The sequence below is a fragment of the Heterocephalus glaber genome, unplaced genomic scaffold, assembly GCF_053883595.1.
Source record: "Heterocephalus glaber isolate CG9 unplaced genomic scaffold, H.glaber_assembly_v1.0 deba00001509, whole genome shotgun sequence".
NCBI classification, from domain to species: domain Eukaryota; kingdom Metazoa; phylum Chordata; class Mammalia; order Rodentia; family Bathyergidae; genus Heterocephalus; species Heterocephalus glaber.
In genome coordinates this window covers 32,771,684-32,794,445 of record NW_028258325.1, presented here as the reverse complement: position 1 = coordinate 32,794,445, position 22,762 = coordinate 32,771,684, and the positions used below count along the sequence as shown (strand labels likewise).

The 22,762-nt window shown below is 41.4% G+C and overlaps 1 pseudogene; it reads left to right on the top strand.

Moving 5' to 3' along the window:
- The first annotated feature begins 16,100 nt into the window (after nt 1-16,100).
- Nucleotides 16,101-17,170, top strand: LOC101706130 (ubiquitin C-terminal hydrolase PSMD14 pseudogene; annotated as a pseudogene).
- The last annotated feature ends 5,592 nt before the right edge of the window (nt 17,171-22,762 follow it).

Sequence of the window (22,762 nt, the reverse complement as noted above, 5' to 3'; positions counted from 1 at the left end):
ACCACTGAGCTAAATCCCCGGCTCCTTGTCTTTCTTTTTAAAAATTCATTTATTCATTTATTTTTGGTACTGAGCATCAAACTTGGGACCTTGCACTTGCAAGGCAGGCGGTGGTACCACTGAGTTAAATCCCGGGCCCAAGTTTGTCTTTCTTTATGACATATTACTCCATTGTGTGTAATTCTACATTTTCTTTATCCCATTCATCTGTTGATGGATATATAGGCTGCTCCAAGATTTAACTATTATGAATTGTGCTTCTACAAACATGCATATGTACGTATCACTGTAATGTGATGTCTTTAACTCTTTGGGGAAGATACCTAGGAGCAGAATAGCTGGGTCAAATGGAATTTCTCTTTTTAGTTTTTTGAGGAATCGGCATAATGACTTCCATCGTAGTTGTATTAGTTCACATTCCCACTAGCCTTGCCAGAATTAGTTATTATTCAATTTCTTGATGATGGTCATTCTTTCTGGGATGAGATGGAATCCTAGTGCTGTTTTAATTTGCATTTCTCAAATGGCCAGCAATGTTGAGCATTTCTTTGTGTATTTATTGGCCATTTCTACTTCTTCTGTGAAGTGTCTATTCATTTCACTTGCCCATTTTTTGATTGGATCTTTTATTTTGGGAGGTCTATTTTTTGTGTGTTTTTTATATGTTCTAGATATTAGTCCTCTGTCTGAGGAATAGCTGGCAAGAAAAATTTGCCATTCTATAGGTTTTCTTTTCACTCTGTTGGTTGTTTCTTTTGCTATGCAGAAGCTTTCTAATTTGGTATGATCCAATTTGTTGATTCTTGGTACTATTTCCTGTGCATCTGGTGTTCTGTTCAGAAAGTCCTTGCCTATGCCCATGACTTCAAGAATTTTACCTATTTTATCTTCCAACAGCTTAAGTGTTTCCATTTTAACCTTTAATTCTTTGACTCATTTTGATTTTAGTTTAGTACATGATGAAAGATATGTCTAGATTTAATCTTCTGTGTGTAGATAACTAGTTTTCCCAACACCATTTATTAAAGAGGCTGTCTTTCCTCTAATGTATGTTTTTGGCCCCTTTGTCAAAGATCAAATAGTTTAATATGCTTGGGGTAATTTCTGCTTCCTCAGTTCTACTGAGAGAGGAGATCACCCTTCCATGTAGAACTGGGCAACTATGGGTTAGCTGTATTATTAGGCAACCATGGGTTAACTGAGTAATTAGGCAACTATGGGTTAACTAGGTGACTGTGCTCTTGGTAGAATGTACCTGAGCAGCCCTGACAACTTCTGTAATCAGTCACCAAAGGAGCGTAACGGACTCAGAAAGTCCTGTCAGAACTCTTTGCTCCCCCCCTCCCCTGTTCTGCTTTGTGTAAATCCTGCTTGCTATATTCCCAGGGAAACTCCAATGGAATTAAGCCTCATATATGTAAAAAATGGTATATAAGGAAGTGCACACTTGTGTTCAGGGTTATCAAGACTGACGGACAGGAGTCACTTACTGAGCCACTGGCAACATTAAAAGCTCCTTTTTCCTCCAATCTTCATGTTAAGAGTTATCTGTGCGGGAGTCCTCACTGTTTCCTGCTTCACTCTTGTTCATGTCTATTTTTTAACCAGTACCACGCTGTTTTTTATCACTGTTCCTTGGTAATAGAGCTTCACGTATGGAATTGGGATGCCTCCTACTTTGCTCTGTTGCCCAGTATTGATTTTGCTATTCTGGGTCTCTTCCAATTCTATACAAATTTGAGGATTGTTTTCTCCAGTTCTGTGGAGAATGCTGTTGGTATTTGGATTGAGATCGCATTAAATCTATACAACAATTTTGGAAATATGACCATTTTGACTATATTGGTTCTGCCTATCCAGGGAAAAGGGACGGGCTTATTAAAAGGTCTCAGGAATGGAGTTAGGGCCAGGCATGGTGGCCCATACCTGTAATCCTAGCACTTGGAAGGCTGAGCCAGGAGGATGGCCAGGAATTTGAGGCCAGCCTAGGCTGCATAGTGAATTCAAGGCCAGCCTGAATTACATAGCAAGACCCTGTCTCAAAAAAAAAAAAAAAAAAAAAAGAGTTAGGGCTTGTGATAGTTAACTGATTGTGTCAATTTGAGTAAGAAATGCACAACTAAATTGGATCAGCATAATTCTGGGTGTGGTTGAGGGGATTTACTGAAGACAGAAGGCCCACCCTCCGTAGGTTTGTCACCTGAATGGTATAAAAAGGAGACAAAGAAGGCATGCTCACTTCTGTTTTATTTCTTTCTTCTTCTTTTTTTTTTTTTTGGTACCGGAGATCGAACTCCGGACCTTGTGCTTTTGAGGCAGGTGGTGGAACCACTGAGCTAAATTCTTGGCCCTCAGTTCTGTTTTATCAGAGAAGCTGAGGTTTTCACCTTCAACTTGGATGTCCTCTCCTGGCTTCCATCGAAGACTCTTCAGCCTCCTGATACAGACTCACAGGGGACACTGCAGTGAGCTCCAGGCCTTCCACTGAATCCTTCAGATCTCCAGCACACAGACAGCTTTTTGCACTCTTCCACACCTGACTCTGTGGGCAGTCATTGCAAGTCAATCATGTAAATTCTTATATATTTGTACATCTTGCATCAAATCTGTTTCTCTAGTGAGCACTGACTGATACAGAGCTTCAACACATGAATTTTAGAGGGAGACAACTCAGTTCTCAACACTAATAATATAGGTCAGTGTTTTAGTTCTCTATTAGGACACTGAAGTACCTGAAAGTGGGTAACTTTATAAAGAAAGGAGGCTTAAGGCCGGAGATTTAGCTCAGTGGTTCCACCACCTGCCTCGCAAGCGGAGGGACCCGAGTTCGATCGCTGATACCAAAAAAAAAAAAAAAAAAAAGGAGGCTTAAGTAGCTCACAGCTCCAGGGACTCAAAGGCATGGACCAGCATGGGATCATGTCTGATGACAGTCCTCTTGGTTGCATCCCATCATGACAGGTCAATTAGCAGATACAGAGAAAGGGATAACATCACTGGACAGGAAGCCAGGGAGTGATTCAGGCTGGTTCTCTTTCTCTTTCTTCTCTCTCTCTCTCTCTCTGGGATTAAATGCAGGGCCTTGTACATACTAAGCACATACTACCACTGCGCCACATTCCTGGCACCAGAACAGGGTGTGGGTGTGTGTGTGTGTGTGTGTGTGTGTGTGTGTGGTTTTTGGGTTGGGGGGGTTGTTTGCTTCTTTGGTTTTGGGGTGGGTTTTTTTTGGTACTGGGAATTGAACTTGGGACCTGGCATTTGCACAGCAGGCACCAGAACCACTGAGCTAAATCCTGGGCCCTGGTTTTGGTTTTTTGAGACAGGGTCTTGCTATGTACCCCAGGGTGACCTTGAACTCATGGTGATCCTCTTTGCTTCAACTTTCCCAGTGCTGGGATTACAGGCATGCGGCAACACAGCCGGCTCAGGATGGTTTTCATAACAATTCACACTTAGGAAAAGGAACTCAGGACGCCCTGGGCATTACCTTGATGCTAATGACCTCCCACCAGGCCCTACCTCTTAAAGGTCTCAGCATCACACTGAGGCCCAAACACTAAATATATGAACCTTTGGGGGACAAACCACATCCGGGCAAAAGCAGTCAGATCTCACCTTCAAACTGAAGGGAGATGTGAACAGAAACAAAAATATTACCCAGAATTCAAATGAAGTTCTTTAAATTACTGTGACAAACAAGTTAATTATTAACATCTTGGTCAGACAAAGCCAAAATGATTCATACTTCCCTTTTCTGTCTTTATTAGTTATCAATGGGACATGAAACTCATGTTCACTATGGGCAGGTATGTCAGTAGCCTATTCCTCATACATCACATCTTCCATCCCCACACGTTCTGTATCCTCAGATTCAATCAACTGTGGATTGAAAATATTTGGGAAAAAAAATTGTGTGTATGAATACATACAAACTTTTTTCTTGTCATTATTTCCTAAGCAATACAGTATAACAACTATTTACATAGCATATACATTATGTTTAAAGTATACAGGAGGATGTGTGAGAGTTACGAGTTATATGCAATATTATGCTTTTTTTTTTTTTTTGGTTTTTAGAGACATGGTCTCTGTATGTAGAACAGACTGCCCTTGAACTCACTATGTGGCACAGGCTAGCCTCACACTCAGAGCAGTCATCCTGCCTCAGCCTCCCAAATGCTGGGATTGCAGACGTGCACCAGCACACCCAGCTGATGCTGTTATATATAAGCAACTTGAGCACCTGATGATTTTGGTATCCACAGAGATCCTGGAAACAGTCTCACGGATACTGAGGGATGACTGTATTTAAATTTTAGCAAATCTAAGCCAAGATGTTAGTGATACCTGAAAAGACACTAAAATATGTTAAAGCACCACTTTTTTTTTTTTTTGTACCAGGGATCAAACTCAGGACCTTGCACTTGAGAGGCAGGTGTGGAGCCACTGAGCTAAATCCCCGGCCACAACACCACTGTTTTAAAAATCATTTCATAGTGATTGTGATCTATTATTAAAATTTCAGTATGACCATAAATAAATTGATGGTTTGTATTTATAATTTGTGAAATTACTTAGGATATATTTAGTTACATTTCAAATTGAAAAGCAACTAAGTAATTTCAGATAAACAGAATAGAGTGTGAGGGCGATCTGGCTGTGACATGGGTCCCCGCATGGATCGCCAGGGTTGACTCCACTGCTCTGGCTGGCGAGGCAGGTGTCCCCTTCCTCCCTCACCGCTCCATGTGCGTCCCTCCGGAAGCTGCGCGCTTGGTGAAAGGAGACGACCACCCCGCATAGAGGAGGAGCGTTTAGGTCAAGGGTATTCGTACAGCTGTGCTCCCCTGGTAGGACCTCCAAAAAAGAGCTCAAGGTAGAGTAAACACATTTTTAAAAGCGTTCTGCGTATCTTAAATATATTATATTTTTTATGTGTTTGGTTACATTCTACCATGGTTCACTATCACTGCAAACAATTTTAGTCTTCTGTCATCTCAATTTATCCTTTTGGGGGGTTACCGGGGATTGAACTTGGGACTTGCACTGGCGAGGCAGGCGGCAGAACCACTGAGCTAAATCCCCAACCAGCCCTCAATTTATCCATTTAGACTACCACCCTGCAGCATCTCCTATGGCATTCAGTATGAACATAGTTTACCTTTGTCAAAAGACAAAATTATTGCTGAGTGTGGTGGCACACACCTATAATCCCAGCATTCAGAAGGCTGAGGCAGGAGGATCACCATGTGTTTGAGCCCACCCTGATCTACATAGCAAGACTCTGTCTTGAAAAAAAATTACAACAAAAGTGTTTATAGATCTAATTGACTTTTATTTGTGACTCATGAACTGGGGAAGCCTCTTTTTGTTTGTTTGTTGTTGGTACCGGGGATTGAACTCAGGACCTTATGCTTTCAAGCAGGTGGCGGAACCACTGAGCCAAATCCCCAGCAAAGCCTCTTTTTTTTTTTTGAGACAGGGTCTTACTACATAGTTCAGGCTGCCCTTGAACTCACTATGTAACCCAGGCTGGCCTCGAACTCAAGGTGATCCTTTTGCCTCAGCCCTCAACTGCTGGGATTACAGGCACATTGCCACCATGCCCATTGTATAAAATAGAATGAGAACTTCCACTGGGAAATAGTGGGGATTTTGTGTTTTGTTTTGTTTTGTTTTTGGTACCAGGGATCGAACTCAGGACCTTGCACTTGCGAGGCAGGCGCCTGAACCACTGAGCTAAACCCCCAGCCCTGTGTTTTGTTTTGTAACTTGTGTTTTGGTTTTTGAGACAGGGTCTCACTATGTAGTTCAGGCTGGCCTCAAACTCCCAGCCATCCTCCTGCTTCAGCCTCCCGAGTACTAGGATTATAGCATGTATCACCATACCTGGCTGTTATTAGTTTTTTTTGGTGTTTTTTTTTTTTGGTACCAGGGATCAAACTCAGGACCTTGTGCTTGTGAGGCAGGGGAAGCACCACTGAGCTAAATCCCTGGCCCTGTTAGTTTTTTGTTTGTTTGTTTGTTTTGGTACTGGGGATCGACCTTGCGCCTTCCAGGCAGGTGCCGGAACCACTGAGCTAAGTCCCCAGCCCGGCCCTGTTAGTTTTTAAATGGGGTCTTGCTATATTGCTCAGGTTGGTTTCCAATTCCTGGGCAAAAGAACCTCTTGCCTCAGCTTTTAGCCTAGCTGGGACCAGAGGTGTGCATCAACACAGCCAACAGAATAGTGGGTTTTGTAAAGTGCAAAAAAGGAAACAGAATAGTAGGAGGAAAAAGCTAATTGTTTAACATCTGGTTACTTTAGGTAACTTTTTTGTAAGGGCTAAAGCAGAAGCAGACTTCCTTATGCTGACTCAGGTGGACTCTAATCTCTCTCTTTTTTTTTTTTTGGTACCGAAGATTGAACTTGGGACCTTGCACTTGCAAGGAAGGCACCAGAACCACTGAGCTAAATCCCTGGCCCATCTCTCTCTTTTTTTCCAGAAAAAACGGATCTGTTTTGGGATCTATCTGCTTCTCTAAGGCTTCTGTTTGCTTATAGAGCATTTAGTGAGTGACTATAGGGCCTAGGGCGGAAGCTCAGTCCAAGTCAGTGGCCTCCTACACACTGATTCAACAAGTGAGATCCTCACTGAAACTCAGCTACCCTCACTCTGGATTTTCACACATCATTCATGGCTTACAATGTCCCCATGATCACACATTTCTTTGACTTTTTGTCTTTCTAGCCTAAAAAAGACCATTCAACATTTGATAGATGCAAACATTTTAAACTCTGTGTGTGTGTGTATGTGTGTGTGTGTGGTACTGGGGGTTGAGCCCAGGGCCTTCACTCTGAGCTACATTCCCAGCCCTTTTCTTATTTTTTCTTTTGAGACAGGGGCTTACTAAGTGTTTAGGTTGTCCAGGCTGGGCTTGAACTTGCAATTTTCCTACCTCAGCCTCCCAGAGTGCTTTGGTGGAGCATGTAGGTGTGGTCTACCACACTCTATACACATTTATAATTTTGGAGAGAATTCAGCATAGCTGGGAGACTATTACTATGATTGTCAGGAAGATAATAGCAAGAGGTGAAGTCTTCTTGGCTGGGGTCCCTGTGACCCAAACCAACTAAATCTGAAGAGATCGAAGAACAAGTCACATGCAAAGATAACCTGTTTGCTGTGGTTTGAATGCCTCCACCAAATTCACATAGAAATGTAATCCCGGTTGTGAGCAACAGTACTGAGGGCAGAAATGTAACCTCACTGTGGTATTTAAGGAAGGGACCTCTGGGAGGTAACTGAGGTTAAATGAGGTTACATGAGTGAGGCCCTCATCCCATGGGACTGTGACTTGGCTTTCTTTTTTTTAAATTGTAATGGAGATTGAACCCAGGGCCTTCCCTCTGAGCTGTATCTCCAGCCTTTTTTATTTTGAGTCAAGCTCTTGCTAAGTTGCTAAGATTGGGCTCCAACTTGGAATTCTCCTGCCTCAGCCTCCCAGAGTGCTGGGAGTCTTATCCCATGGTTTTATGTCCATAGTATGAAGTCATTGACTTCTTGTCTTGGTTTGGAGTTTGTATGTTTCCGGTTATAACACTGGGCATTCTAATTAACTCTTAATCGGCATTAAGTATGAGTCTCATCCTTTGAAATTTACATTGAGTTGTCTAGCTTCAGCTTATAGGGCTTTCATGGTGCCACTGAGCTATATCCCAGGCCTGAAGTTCTTTTTCTTAGTGATAACATGAGGGACATAGGATTGAAGGAACCTAGAAGAATACAGGCTTCAGTCCATTCTAGAGATAGATAATAAAAACTCAAAAACACCCAGGTATGGTAGCACACACCTGGAGGCTGAGGCAGGAGGATTGCTTTGAGTTCAAGGCCGAACTTCATAATGAGATCCTGTCTCAAAACAAAAACAAAACCTAAAAATCAATAAGATTACAATCTAGTAAGTGTACACAGAATAGCTTTTTTTCTTAAACATAATTTTTCTCTCTACAATCACCCCATTTCTTTTTTTTTTTTTTTGGTACTGGGGATCGAACTCGGGTCCTTGCACTTGGGCAGCAGGCGCTGGAACCACTGAGCTAAATCCCCGGCCCAACACCATTTCTTATAAAGATAATCAAGATAAGGGCCGGGGATTTAGCTCAGTGGTTCTGCCACCTGCCTCGAAAGCGCAAGGACCCAAATTCGATCCCCCGTACCAAACAAAAAAAAAAAAGATAATCAAGATAAGACTAATATGGTTGCAATAAGTTTAACCTCATCAAAGCTGAATTGATTATTTGCATAAATACAGAAATAATTGTTGTTGACCACATAGGCTCTTTTTTTTTTTGGTACCAGGGATTGAACTCGGAACTTTGTGCTTGCGTGGCAGGCACAAGAACCCCTGCGCTAAATCCCCAGCACCACATAGGCTCTTTTTAAATTTGTTCTGCTGGAACTTCTTGTTCCCCCTTGTGTGTGCGTGTGTGTGTGTGTGTGTGTGTGTGTGTGTGTTTTTCTGGTACTGGAGATCGAACTCAGGTCCTTGCGCTTGTGAGGCAGGCGGTGGAACCACTGAGCTAAATCCCCGGCCCCACAGCAAAATTTTTAACTCTTAGTAACGTGGCCTTTTTTTGGAGACAGTTTCACTATTTTGCCCAGGCTGGCCTTGAACTTGTGATCATCCTGCCTCAGCCTCCTAAGTAGCTGGTATTATAGGTATTTGCTCCCAAACTGGACTAGTAAACCTTAACTTCCAGTGAAAACCTAGGAAGTAAAATATGAACTGTCATAAACCAACATTTTATAAGTATACATTTCATAATTTCTAGAAACTTTTATTTCCTCATAGAATAATTTTTCATTTTTACCAACAGACCCTAGTATATTTAGCTTCTTTATAGCATATAAAAATAAGATGCTAAAGTATATATACTTTAAATTTATGTTCAGCAATTAATGTTTCAATAATTTAACTTAGAAATGACTCAGTTATTTCATGAATATCTATAACTTAACTTCACATAACATGATTTTAGGCTTTCAAGTTAGTGAAAGATTTTTGAACCTATGAAATGTTCATTTATAAACATTCATCCTTTTAATATACATCTGCTTAATTTATTCCTTAACAATTATGTTTTAATTGTTCATGAAGAACAAGTCTAGCCATCATGTTATTTTCTGAGAAACCAAGCAAATATCAAAAGTATCACAGAAGCAAAGATACTATAAAGTTAAACACGGTTTTTCTCTTTCCTTCACCCCCTCTAATGAAATGTACCATGCAATTCATTTTTACTGTGCTTTCTGCTCTTCAGTTGGATTTACAGTTTTATGACCTTAAAACATTTAGCAGAGATGACAAATCTGTCTGATTAGCAAATCCAAAAAGTCCATTTTATATACTATGACAATTGTTAAGACATTCTCATTTTAGCAACAATTTTTTTTTTTTTTTGGTAGCGGGGATTGAACTTGGGTCCTTGCGCTTGCACAGCAGGCAGCAAAACCACTGAGCCAAATCCCCAGCTTAGCAACAATTTTTAACAACTGGCCATGTGGTGCATAACAACATTTAAGTCAGCAGCAGTGGTCCCATAAAATTATAATGGAGCTGAAAAATTTCTATCATAGCCATTGTAGCACTGTAGCCTGACACAGGACTCATGTTTGTGATGATGCTGATGTAAACAAGCTTACTGCTCTACCAGTTCTGTAAAAGTATTGAGCATACAATTATGTGCAGTCCATAATACATGATAATGATAATATATGACTATGTTATTGATTTATGTTTTTCTTATGCTGTTCTTCTTATCATTAAGAGTGTATTCCTACTCATTAAAAAAAGTTACTCCGGCCAGGGATTTAGCTCAGTGGCACCATGCCTGCCTCACAAGTGCAAGGTCCTGAGTTCGATCCCTGGTACCAAAAAAATAAAAAAATAAAAAATGTTACTCTAAATAGCGTGTCATGTTACAGTGGCAAGTTTCCTATCTTGTATTAACTGACTGTCATAATTGCATCAAGGGATTGTCCTATACCATCTAGGTTTGTGTAAATACAATCTTTGAACACATAGTTAACAATGCATTTTTCAGAAGTTATCTCCATAAAAAAAAGGAAGTTATCTCCATCATTAAGTGAGTGATACATAACTACAGTTTATTTACCAAAGATTTATCTAAGTCACATAACTAATAGATAATTTGGTTACTTTCTTTTTTTTTTTTTTAAATTTTTGGGGGCAGGGTCTCACTATTTTCTTTTTTTTTTCTTTGGTACCAGGGATTGAACTTGGGACCTTGTGAAGGGTCTCACTATTAGTTCAGGTTGGCCTGGAACTCTTGGTGATCCTCCTGCCTCAGCGTTTTGTTTTGTTTTTTTGGTACCGGGGATGGAACTCGGGTGCTTGCGCTTGCCCAGCAGGCGGTGAAACCACTGAGCTAAATCCCCGGCCCATGCCTCAGCCTTTTGAGTGCTGGAATCACAGGCGTGTACCACCAAGCCAAGTGCAGTTTCTATTTTTTGAGATCATTACATTACTGCCTAGTTTTTCTTCAAACCAACTGAATAGAGCTTTTTATAAATTTTGACATCATCTGATGTAGAAAAATATTATATATACATAATACATAGATGTAGAGACAAAAACATACAGACAGAGCAGACCTTACAGCATTCATTAAATTTTTTTTGAGGTGGCCTCGGTGGCACATTACTGTAATTCTAGCACTTGGGAGGCTGAGGCAGGAGGATTACCATGAGTTTGAGGCAAGCCTGGATTGTGAAGTGAATTCAAGGCCAGCCTGTACTACATAGCAAGACCCTGTATCAAAAATAACAACAATAAAAAAATAAAATAAAAATAGCAACAATAGGGCCGGGGATTTAGCTCAGTGGTTTCCACGCCTGCTGCACAAGCTCAAGGACTGGAGTTCGATCCCCAGTACCAAACAACAACAACAACAACAACAATAGCAACAACAACAGATTTTTTTTTTTTTTTTTTGGTACTGGGGATCGAACTCGGGCCCTTCCGCTTGTGAGGTAAGTGGCAGAACCACTGAGCTAAATCCTCAGCAACAACAGAAGATTTTACTACCAAAAAAAATTCATTTGACAGTTTCCAAATAGTTTCTCTTCCTCTTTCAGAGTATCAGTCTTACAATTATCAGTTCATTTTCCTAAGCAATTGTTAGCTAAGCAACCCTAAATTTGTACCTCTGAAGAGCTGATGAACAGAAGACGCTTAGGTAGAAAGTCTACACTCAAAGGCACAGAGAGAGAATGCATGTTTTCTCCAATAAAGAGTTTAGGACATGTTGCCTATTAATAGAGGTCACTTTTATAGAGGCCACAGACTACATTTTATATCAAGTTTTCATTTCTTCCCAAACTGGATTTGGTGCATTTTCCTCAATTTAGTATTGAGGTTTCTCTCTGGAGAATGGCTATGAATTCTGGCCCTGCCTTGAAGTGAATCCAGAGATCTGGCCATGTGTTTTACAGTGTGCCATTCACAACAGACTTCTTGATCCCAGTGGCTGGTCAAAAGCCTAGATCCCCAGGACACAGCCAGGGTTCCTCTCCCAGGAAGCTTGTGTACTCTGGCACATGCGCTGGTGGGGTGGCTGGCTTCCAATTTACCCCTATCAGGAAAGCCATGGTCTGGGAGAGCACTCACTGCCTGGGACAAGAGTTCAGTTTGGGCTTCAGACAAGCCAGAGAGGAGGATCCAAATGGATGCAGAGCAATAGAAAGTCATAGGAATTCACTACAGGATTTTAAATGGAAGCAAACAGCCAAACCTAGCAGAAAGCACAGATGCAGAAGCCTGTTCAAATCACAAGCTGAATGCCGGGAAGGCAGGTTTTAGAGATAAATTTAGTTAGGTGACTTTTTTCCCTAATGCTGGAGATTGAACTCAAAGCCTTAGGCAAGGTAGGCAAAGTCTCCATCCCAGCCTCTCATAAAAGGTCACTTTTCAATCTGGCTTATTTCTTAATCAGATTACCAAATGCAATGGCAGCACTCATTAGCAAATATGGCAGACAAAGCATTTTCTTTTTTTTTTTTTTTTTTTTTTGACAAAGCATTTTCTATGCCTGGACTCAGCATGGAAAGCTCTGAAAAATTCTCTTGTTTATAGAAGTTGAAGGCCCAACTCATAAACATTTTATCTAGTTTCCTTTTCACCTTTGGAATGTGATAGTAACTAAGTTATAATCAATTTCAAAAATCAATCAGTTACTTAAGTTTTTTATTTGCATTCATAGCTTTAAAAAGGGCCAACAACAAACATTTTTTGAAATCCTTTTAGAAGCTTCTACAAATCAATAGGCCTCTCTGGGAGGGACTAATTCAAAATCCCTCATTTAAAAATTATTATTGGTACTAGGAATCAAACTCGGGGCCTTGTGCTTTCTAGGCAGGCTGCGGCACTACTGAGCTAAATCCCTGGCCAAAAGCCCTCATTTTATTTTATTTTATTTATTTATTTGTTTGTTTGTTTGTTTATTTATTTTTGGTACCAGGGATGGAACTCAGGTCCTTGTGCTTTCCAGAAGGCTGCGAAGCCACTGAGCTAAATCCCTGGCCCAAAAGCCCTCATTTTAAATGTGACTCTTAAAGCTTGGTGTTGTTCATATGGAACATTTAGCATAATGGCTAGATTCATTTCTTTAGAAATGAAGGATCCCATTTTACATTGACTCTTGTGTATCCCAGAGTTGAGATAAAAGCCTAAGAGGGAAATGCCCTGGGGCTCGGGTGTACCTCGCAGTGTACCTCACTGCAGAGACATTTTCCTGAGGTGCTGGCAGGCACGACTCCGTGGCATGTCCAGCTTGTTCTGTCCTGGTGGTCTTATTTTTTCATGACAGCTCACTCATAACTCTGAAGAGCCTGAACCATGCCCACCAGTCAAATCGTGGCTTTGCTCTGAGATCCTCTTCACCAATTTATCCAATGATTTTTCCCTACCTATGCATACAACATCACAACATTTATTGGTACATTTTTAGACAATAAAGTAATGTAAAATGAAGATTTTCCAGAAGTCTGAGTTCATACCCCCCACAGTATGTGCCACTTACTGCCCATTTCTGTCTGACCTGTTAGACATCTGACTCTTCAGTAAGATCCATCTTGCTTCTGTTCTGAAGTCCACTCTTTGTTTTTGGTACTGGGGATCGAACTCGGGACTTTGCACTTTTGAGGCAGGTGGCAGAACCACTGAGCTAAATCCCCACCCATCTGACATCCACTCTTGCCAGTGACTCCTCAGCTGCCACAGACCCCAAAAGGTCATGTGTTCTCTCACAGCACTGAATACCCCTGGGCACCCACCACAGGGCCATGGTGCCTCCTCACCACAGTAGGAACACTGGATTTGAAAGTCAAGAAGGTTTAGGGATTCATGTAAAAAGAGTAGAGTCTCAAGGCTGAAGCAGGAGGATTTCTGTGAGTTCCAGGGCAGCCTAGGCTACATAGGGAGACTCTGTCTCAAAAAACCCAAAAAAACAAAAAACAAAAACAAAGAGTAGAGTCTAAACAGGGCATTATTCCTGTAATCCCAGAGCTGGGATAGGCTGAGGCAGAAGGATCATGAGTTTGAGGCTATTGTGGGCTATCTAGCAAGATCCTGTTTCCAAAAGGAAAAAAAAAGAAAAAACAAACAAAAAAGCAGTCTGATCCAAGAGAAGTTTTCTTAAACTGATAGTGGTACCACATGTCTATAATACCAACTACTAGGGAGGCCGATGCAGTTTAGTGAGATTTCTGTCTCAAAAACAGAACAAAACACAAACAATTAAACCAGGCATGGGATATAGGGCATGGGGCATGGTGGTACATACCTACAATCCCAGTACTCTGGGGGGCTGAGGCAGGAAGATTACAAATTTGAGTCCTGTCTGGACAATTTAGCAAGATTCTGTCTCAAAATAAAAAAATAAAGGCTAAAAAAAAAAAAAAGACAATGATTAAATAAAAAAGAAAACTGAGAAACAAAACAAGAAAAAAAATAAATAAAATAAAGGCTGGGCGTGGTGGTGCATACCAGTAACCCCAGCACTCATGAAGTTGAGGCAGGAGGATTGCTGTGAGTTCAAGGCCAGACTGGGCTACATAGCTAGACCATGTCTCAAACAAACAAACTAACAAACAAACAAAACAAAAGCCTTCCAGGGATATAGCTCAGGTTAAAGGCTCTGGGTTTAATCCCCAGTACTGAAATAAATGAAAGAGAAGCTTACAACATTTGGGGTTCCTTGAGGAAGAGAAGAGACCTCAAAAGAGATCTGCGGCTCCCTTGCCTTCCTCAGGGAGTCTCAGGAGTCATCAGCAGCATCCATGAGGTCTCTTCAACTCACAGTCATCCTCCTGTCTCAGCCTCTGAGTGCTGGGATTACAGATGTGCACCACCACACCAAGCTTATCTTCTTTAAAGTTTTAGTTTGATCAAGTGGCCTTTAGTGTGAGTGACTCCACTTTGGCTTGGTCTGTTGCACCTAGTGTAGGAGCTCCACCCAAACTAACAGCTTCCTCTAAACGTATCCAACATCTTCTCTCACTCAGTCAATCACTCCTATAAACTATACACTAGAACTGCACCGTCCAATACAGTGGACACTAGCTATACCGTTATTTTAATTTTAAAAGAAAATTCTGGGGCCAGGGAATTAGCTCAGTGGTTTTGCCGCCTGCTGCGCAAGCACAAGAACCCGAGTTCGATCCCCAGTACCAAAAAAAAAAAAAAGAAAAGAAAAGAAAAAAGAAAATTCTGGGCTGGGGATTTATCTCAGTGGTTTTGCCGCCTGCTGCACAAGCGCAAGGACCTGAGTTCGATCCCCGGTCCAAAAAAAAAGAAAAGAAAATTCTGTAGTCCTACCTACTTGGGAGGCTGAGGCAGGGAGATTGTTTGAGCCTGAGTTTGGAGCCACCATGGGCAACATTATGAGACTTCAATTTCTTTTTTTTTTAAAGGAACTTTAAATTAAACTGAAAATCCATTTCTGTGGTTGCACTAGTCACTTTCCAAGTGTTCCATTGTGTGACTTAGCGGCTCCTATATTGAAAAATGCAGTACAAAACATTTCTCTTGCTGCACAAATTTACATCGAACTACCATTTTAGCAATGTTTCTAGAATGTCTATGTAGAAAAAAGAATGTCTGTACAGGAAGCGTTTGTGGTTGATAGTATGGTTGAAATATGGGGCTGGGGGCTTGTCCTGAAATTGCATTGAATAGCATTTTGGACATCGATTACATGCGTGTGTGTGTGTGTGTGTGTGTGTGTGTGTGTGTGTGTGTGTAGGAAGAGAGCTGATTGAAATTACTTGAGGGTAAATAATTACAAACCCATGTCATAGGGGCTGCAGGTACAGCACAGTGGTAGACTATTGCCTAACATGTACAAGGACCCACGTTCAGCCTCCTCAGTAAAAACAACCCCCCTCACATACACACATGCTAGGCATGGTAGCACATGCCTGTAATCCCAGCACTCAGGAGGCTGAGGTAGAGGACTGCTGAGAGTTCGAGGCCAGCCTGGGCTACATAGTGAGAGCCTGTCTCAAGATACACACACACACACACACACACACACAAATTATTATGCAATCATTGTTTTAACCATATTAAACTCTTTTTTCTAAAAAGAAATTGGACTTATTCACCTCTAGGCCATTTTTAGCAGGATTCTTTTTTGTTTTTGTGGTGTTGTGGTGCTAGGGTTTAAACCCAGAGCCTCAGACAACCTAGGCATGTGCTCTACAATGGAGCTCCATCCCCAGCCCTCCAGGCCTTCTTTAAGACCTCAAATGAGGCCACTCTTTTTGAATGGAATCAGGCTGATTCATCACTGGTTCATAGAGCCCGCAGCTAGACCCGGTCTGAGCCGCTGTGACCACCACCACCAAGTCACCGCAGAGCAAGACAAGGGTCCAGATCACTCCCTCCCACCCACCTTTAGGAGACGAAAAAATACATGGAAGAATTATACTTGCCAGAATTAGCAAGAGTTTGAGTTACAAAGAAATTTGTTAAACTCAACAAATTGAAGCTTAATGCCTTAAGAGTTACAGTTACTGAACTGAAATATAGACAGACTTCGTAGGCTTGGAGGAGGTATGCCTGGGCTGGGCCAGGGGCCACCGACAGATGCTCCTGCAGTGGACACTGCAGAACTTGTCTATATCTCTTCGCTGGCACTGTTAAAAATATTAAAGCATGGCCGTGCTGGAGTTCCAATGGAAGCTATAGGTCTGATGCTTGGAGAATTTGTTGATGATTACACTGTCAGAGTGACTGATGTGTTTGCTATGCCACCGTCAGGAACAGGTGTCAGTGTAGAAGCAGTTGATTCCAAGCCAAAATGTAGATATGTTGAAGCAAACAGGGAGGCCTGAGATGGTTGTTGGCTGGTATCACAGTCACCCTGGCTTTGGTTGTTGGCTTTCTGGTGTGGACATCAACACTCAGCAGAGCTTTGAAGCCTTGTTGGAGAGAGCTGTGGCAGTGGTTATGGATCCCATTCAAAGTGTAAAAGGAAAGGTTGCTATTGATGTCTTCAGATTGATCAGTGCTAGTAGGATGGTCTTAGGACATGAACCAAGACAAATGACTTCAAATCTGGGTCACTTAAATAAGCCATCCATCCAGGCATTAATTCATGGACTAAACAGACATTATTACTCCATCACCATTAATTATCAGAAAAATGAACTGGAACAGAAGATGTTGCTAAATTTGCATAAGAAGAGTTGGATGGAAGGTTTGACACTTCAGGACTACAGTGAACATTGTAAACACAATGAATCAGTGGTAAAAAAGATGTTGGAATTAGCCAAGAATTATAATAAGGCTGTAGAAGAAGAAGAAGATAAGATGACACCTGAACAGCTGGCAATAAAGAATGTTGGGAAGCAGGATCCCAAACATCATTTGGAAGAATACGTGGATGTACTTAGGACTTCAAATATTGTCCAGTGTTTAGCAGCTATGTTAGACACGGTCGTATTTAAATAAAAAATGCAAAAAGCTTTTAATGAAACTTTCAGTACATAGTCCTCGCTGGTTCCTAATGCTCAAAATCAAGGGACCTCGGAAGGTGTGTTTGGTTAAATGTACGACATCTGGCATCATTTGCAGCACTGTAACACCTTTAGTCTCAGTTGTGCAATTACTTCTGTTTCTTTAGTCAGGGTCTTTGCAGATTTCAAACTTGTACAAGAACACATCAAAGTGGACAAGTTTTGTTAAGATCTCTTTCAATATTTGAAGAAATCAGTAGCACAAATATATTTTGATTGTTGCTTACAAAATAAAATAATAACATTTACAATCCAAAAAAATAAATAAATAAATAAAACCTAATGACTCCCTCTGTATTAGTCATCATCCTCTCCACAACCCTACTCAACACAACTCATCCTCCAAGTCCAGCCTCAGATGTCCCTTCCTTTGCCAAACTCCTATAGCTTCCCTTTTCCAGGCTCCTAGACAATGTAGTTTAAATTTCCATTGTAGAATATACTACACAGCCTTGCCTCAAATAATGGCTTGTTGTGTGCTGTTTTTTCCTCCAATAGACAAATCATGTCAAGAGCAGGAGCTTTGTCTTTTGAGACAGGGCCTCTCTATGTGATTCAGGCTGGCCTTGAACTCATGGTGATCCTCCTGCCTCAGCCTTCTGAGTGCTGGGATTACATGCATGCACTACCACACCCAGCACTATTTTGCTTTTTAAAGTATTCCACCAGTGCCTGGAATAATATTTTATTTATTGGAAGAGCCTAGTGCAGTTACCTTTGCTTGTTTGTTTGTTTGTTTGTTTTTGAGACAGGGTCTCATAATGTAGTCCAGCCTGGCCTTAAACTCACTACATAGCCCGAGCTAGGTGAAAACCAATGGCAATCCTCCTGCCTCAGCCTCCTCAGTGTTGGGATTACAGGCATGTGCCACCATGCACTGCTAAATTAACTTTTTTTTGGTACCTGGGGTCCTTGCGTTTGCAATACATTAACTTTTAAATAAATAGCTTGGAGGTCTAAAAGACATTTTGATCCTAGTCCTGCTCCAAGCACAATCCTCTCTATCTCAGTTAGCAGTAACTATTTGGTTCTAGTTACTCAAGCATAAAACTTTGAAGTCATCCCTGCTTTCCCACTTCTTCCTGCAGCATTTTTCATCACCTCCACTGCTATACCTGGTTCCTTTTAACATCTTTCCTTGGGATCTTTGAAGTTGTCCTATGCCTGGTCCCCAGACTTTGAAACTTGTGTCTCTACCATTATTTCCAATGCAGCAGTTAGAAAGACTTTTATTTTATGTTTAAAAAAATATGTAAAGCTTCGTATGTGCCAGTTACTCTTCTAGGCATTTTACAAATACTGACTTCTTTATTGCTCAGTGATCCTCTTAAGTAGACATTATGATTAACCCTATTTTACAGGTGAATACAATGAGGGCACAAAAGATTACTTTTGCCCAAGTTTGCTTCAGTCATAGACATAAATCATGTCATGTCAGTTTCCTTAGAAAGGTCCAGCAATTTACCATCTCAGAGTAGAAGCCACATCCCCCAGAGGCCTGAGTCTACACAGTAGGCCCCTCAGCCAAAGTGTCAATTTCTGCAATTTTAGTTACCTACAGTCAATTTCAATCCCAAACTATTACATGGAAGATTTCAGACATAAATCATAAATTTCAAATTTTTTACCATTGAGAAGTTACCGGGCCGGGGAGTTAGCTCAGTGGTTCTGCCACCTGCCTTGAAAGAGCAAGGACCGGAGTTCAATCCCTGGTACCAAAAAAGAAAAAATGAAAACCAAAACCAGGGACTGGGGATTTAGCTCAGTGGTTTCGCCGCCTGCTGCGCAAGTGCAAGGACCCGAGTTCGATCCCCGGTACCAAAAAAAACCCCAAAAAAACAAAAATCAGAAGTTATGAAATCTCCAGCCTTCTCACTCTGTCCTATCAGGAACTCGAATCCTTCCTCCAGCAGATCTGTGCTGAATACACTGCCTGCCCCTTTTAGTCACTTAGTAGCCATCGTGGATAGCAGATCCACTGTCATGGTATCACTGTGCTTGTGTTCAAGTAACCTTATTGTTATTTAGTAATGGCCAAGCCAATGGGTCACCAGGGCATAAAATAGAGAAGGACAGATGAATTCTGGTACTACACAGCAACACTGCAGTGAGGATGGGAAAAACATAGTATACGTAAGGTTGGCACTATCTATGGCTTCAAGGATCAATGGGGAGCCACTGTGAATAATGGAGGAATGCTAGATCTGTACCTCCTCTTCCCTACTTTATTTTCATATATATTTACCACTACTACTACTACTTTTGGTGCTGTACTACTATTATTTGGGTCTTTCTCTTCCCAAACAAATTAAGCCCCACCAGGAGGGCAGCCAGGGATTTGGGGCTCCCTGTTTTGTTTTGTTTTTTCAGTGCTGGGGATCTTGGCTAGGGTTTATCAAATGTGATTCATATGTGTACTCCACTACTGATCTACATTCCTGGTCCCTCCCACCACCACCGCCCTTCCCCCCCCCCCTACCGGGGATCTAACTCAGGACCTTGTGCTTCTGAGTCACGTGCCATGCCACTGAGCTACATCCCCGGCCCCTACCACCCCCTTTTTTTGAGACAGGGTCTCTGTATGTGATTCAGGCTGGCCTTGAACTCACTATGTAGCTCAAGCTGGCCTTGAACTTGCAGAGATCCTACTGCCTCAGCCTCCAGAGTACTAGGATCACAGGCGTGTGCCACTGTGCCATTTAAAAAAATGAGTCCTTGTTTAGCTGGGCCTGGTGGCACAACCTGTAATCCCAGCACTTGGGAGGCTGAGGCAGGAGGATTGCTGTGAGTTCAAGGTTAACCTGGGCTACATATGGACTTTAAGGCCAGCCTGAACTACATAGCGAGACTCTCTCAAAAAACAAAAATAAATAAGTAAATAAATAAACGAGTCCCTGTTTAATACATGCCTATGACAGGCAGAACCACCAGGGCTCTGTACACCCTTTACCCAACTTTTTTCCCCCTCAGTGCTCAAAACAATGCCTCATATTGGCAGAAGACCCTCTTTTAAATGCTGTAGTTGTGGAGAGGCAGGTGTGGTGGCACATGGCTGTGATCCCAGCACTAGGGAGGCTGAGGCAGGAGGACTGCTATGAGTTCAAAGCCAGCCTGGGCTACATAGTGAGTTCAAGGCCAGCCTGAATTACATAGGGAGACCCTGCCTCAAAAACAAACAATGAATATTTTAATAATCACACAAGTGATTATATCACTTTTCATTTATTGTATTAATAAGCAAATGTTTAAGAAAAGAAATGATGACTGGACCCAGGCATGGTCATGAATACCTGTAATCCCAAAAGTCTGAGGCTGAGGCAGGAGGATTGCAAGTTCAAATCCAGTTATGGTTCCGATGCCTGCCTTGGAAGCGCAAGGACCTGAGTTCAATCCCCAGTACCAAAAAAAAAAAAATCCAGTTTGGGCAATTTAGGAGCTTAGTGAGACCCTGTATCAAAATAAAAAATAGTCGGGGATTTAGCTCAGTGGCACCATGCCTGCCTTGCAAGCACAAGGTCCTGAGTTCGATTCCCTGTACTGGAAAAACAACAAAATAAAAAATTAAAAAGGGAGGCTAGTATATAGTTCAGTGAAAAAGAATGGGTTCAGTTGGTAGTACTGCCAAAAAAGAAGAAAAGGAAAGAAGGAAGGAAGGAAGGCATGGAAGAGCAGGACATGTTGGCACACACCTTTTGTTTCAGCTACTGGGAAGGTTGAGGTGGGAGAATCTCTGGAGCCCAGGAGTTGGAGGCCCCCTAGGAAATTTAGTGAGTTCCTGCAGTCAAAAAAAAAAAAAAAAAAGACAAGAATTCTCAAGAGTATTGTATAGGACCGGGGATTTAGCTCAGTGGTTCTGCCACCTGCCTCCAAAGCACAAGTCCTGAGTTTGATTCCCGGCACCAAGAAAAAAAGTATTGTATAAATTCAATATGTTTACATTTGTTGCAATCCTCAGGATTACTATCTTTTGAGTGTTTAGAATGTTATACAATAGTAAATACATTGTAACAAATTAATACATTGTTAAGGAGGTGTTGCTGGGTTTGCCTTCCCACTACAATACATCCCCATGCCCTTTTTGTTGTTGTTGTTTTGGGGGGGTTTGTTTTGTTTTTTGAGATAGGGTCTTGCCATGTAGCCCAGGCTGGCCTTGAACTCCTGGGTATCTTACTGCCTCAATCTCCCACGTCCGGCTATTTTTGCTCTAGTACAGTTTATCAAACCTAAATACACTCTTTTTTTTTTTTTTTTTTTTTTTTGGTACCAGGGATCAAACTCAGGTCCTTGCGCTTGCAAGACAAGCGGCAGAACCACTGAGCTACATCCCCAACGGCTATTTTTAATTTTTTACAAATTTTCGATTTGTGTTGGACATGATGGTGCATGTCTGTAATCCCAGCATTTCCGAGGCTAGAGGACCACGGTGAGTTCAAGGCCAACCTGAACTACCTAAAGAGATGTGTCTCAAAAAACAACAAACATTTTTTTCTTTTGAATTTGTGACCTTTCTGCCTCAGCTTCCTAAAGTGCTAGATTTACAGACATGCACCATAACACCAAGTTGGAAAAGTACTGGCAAATACAAAAGGTCATCCAAAAGGGGAAAGTCACTGAGGCTAAGAATAAAAAAGAAAAGCATTGGTCTATAGTTATTTAAATATAACAGATAAACACTAGAAGTTAGAGGAAGAACTTAAAGAGTGGGTTTGAGTGGATTTAAGGGTGTGTGTGAGGATAGCCTTGAATGGATTCCACTTCCTACTGAGTTCTAGCAGTCTGTGGTGGTGGAATGCTAGATTTCTAGATGATTGCTTCCTTGCTTAATACCTGGAAAGCAATTCAGTGAGTTGAGATACCTTTCCTATTTTTAGGACCAAACTAAAGAATGGGGGGGGGAGGATCAAAGGCTATTCATCAATAATAATTTAAATAATCGAATATCATTTTACAATATGATAGTGGTCAGTTTCAAGAACTGAATGCTATTTCATATTATTGCATTCTGTTTTTCAACTTCATCTTTTGAAATTCTGGCTACTCTTGGGGCTCATTTTCCTTTTTTTTTTTTTCTTTTTGGTACCGGGGTTCGAACTCGGGACCTTGTGCTTGCAAGGCAGGCGGTGGAACAACTGAGCTAAATCCCCGGCATCATTTTCTGCAGTATCTACCTTAAATGGCGCAAACATTGCTACCACGATTTTTCCTTGACAGTCGCTTTCCTTTGACTGAAAGCTAATTCTCAGTATGTTTTAAATATTTTTTTTCACTTGTTATTAAGGTTTATTATAAACATGCAAAATCCATTGCATGATGCATTTGCAAAACATATTAAAATCCTTCTAACAGGAAAACATCTTTCAGCTGATAAATATCCAAGTGTCCTGTTCTACAGCTTCAGGTGTGTCATTCAACACAACTGGAAGTGGGAACCCAACCTGTATTATTTTTCATCCCGAAGTGGATGTCAAGGGCTGGAGAAGAGGGGAAAATAAATCAATAGGTACTGATGTTAAATATTTTTTTTAACGAGGTCTTCTATATTCGCAAGAACCACCTCGCTAATTTGTAAAAATGTTTTTTTTCAGAGATTCTGATTGTGTAAGTTTGGGGAGTTGAAACTCAAGTTTTCGTTCCAGCCCAGCGGCCCAAAGCCTAGCCCTTGAGAACTTCTCTGT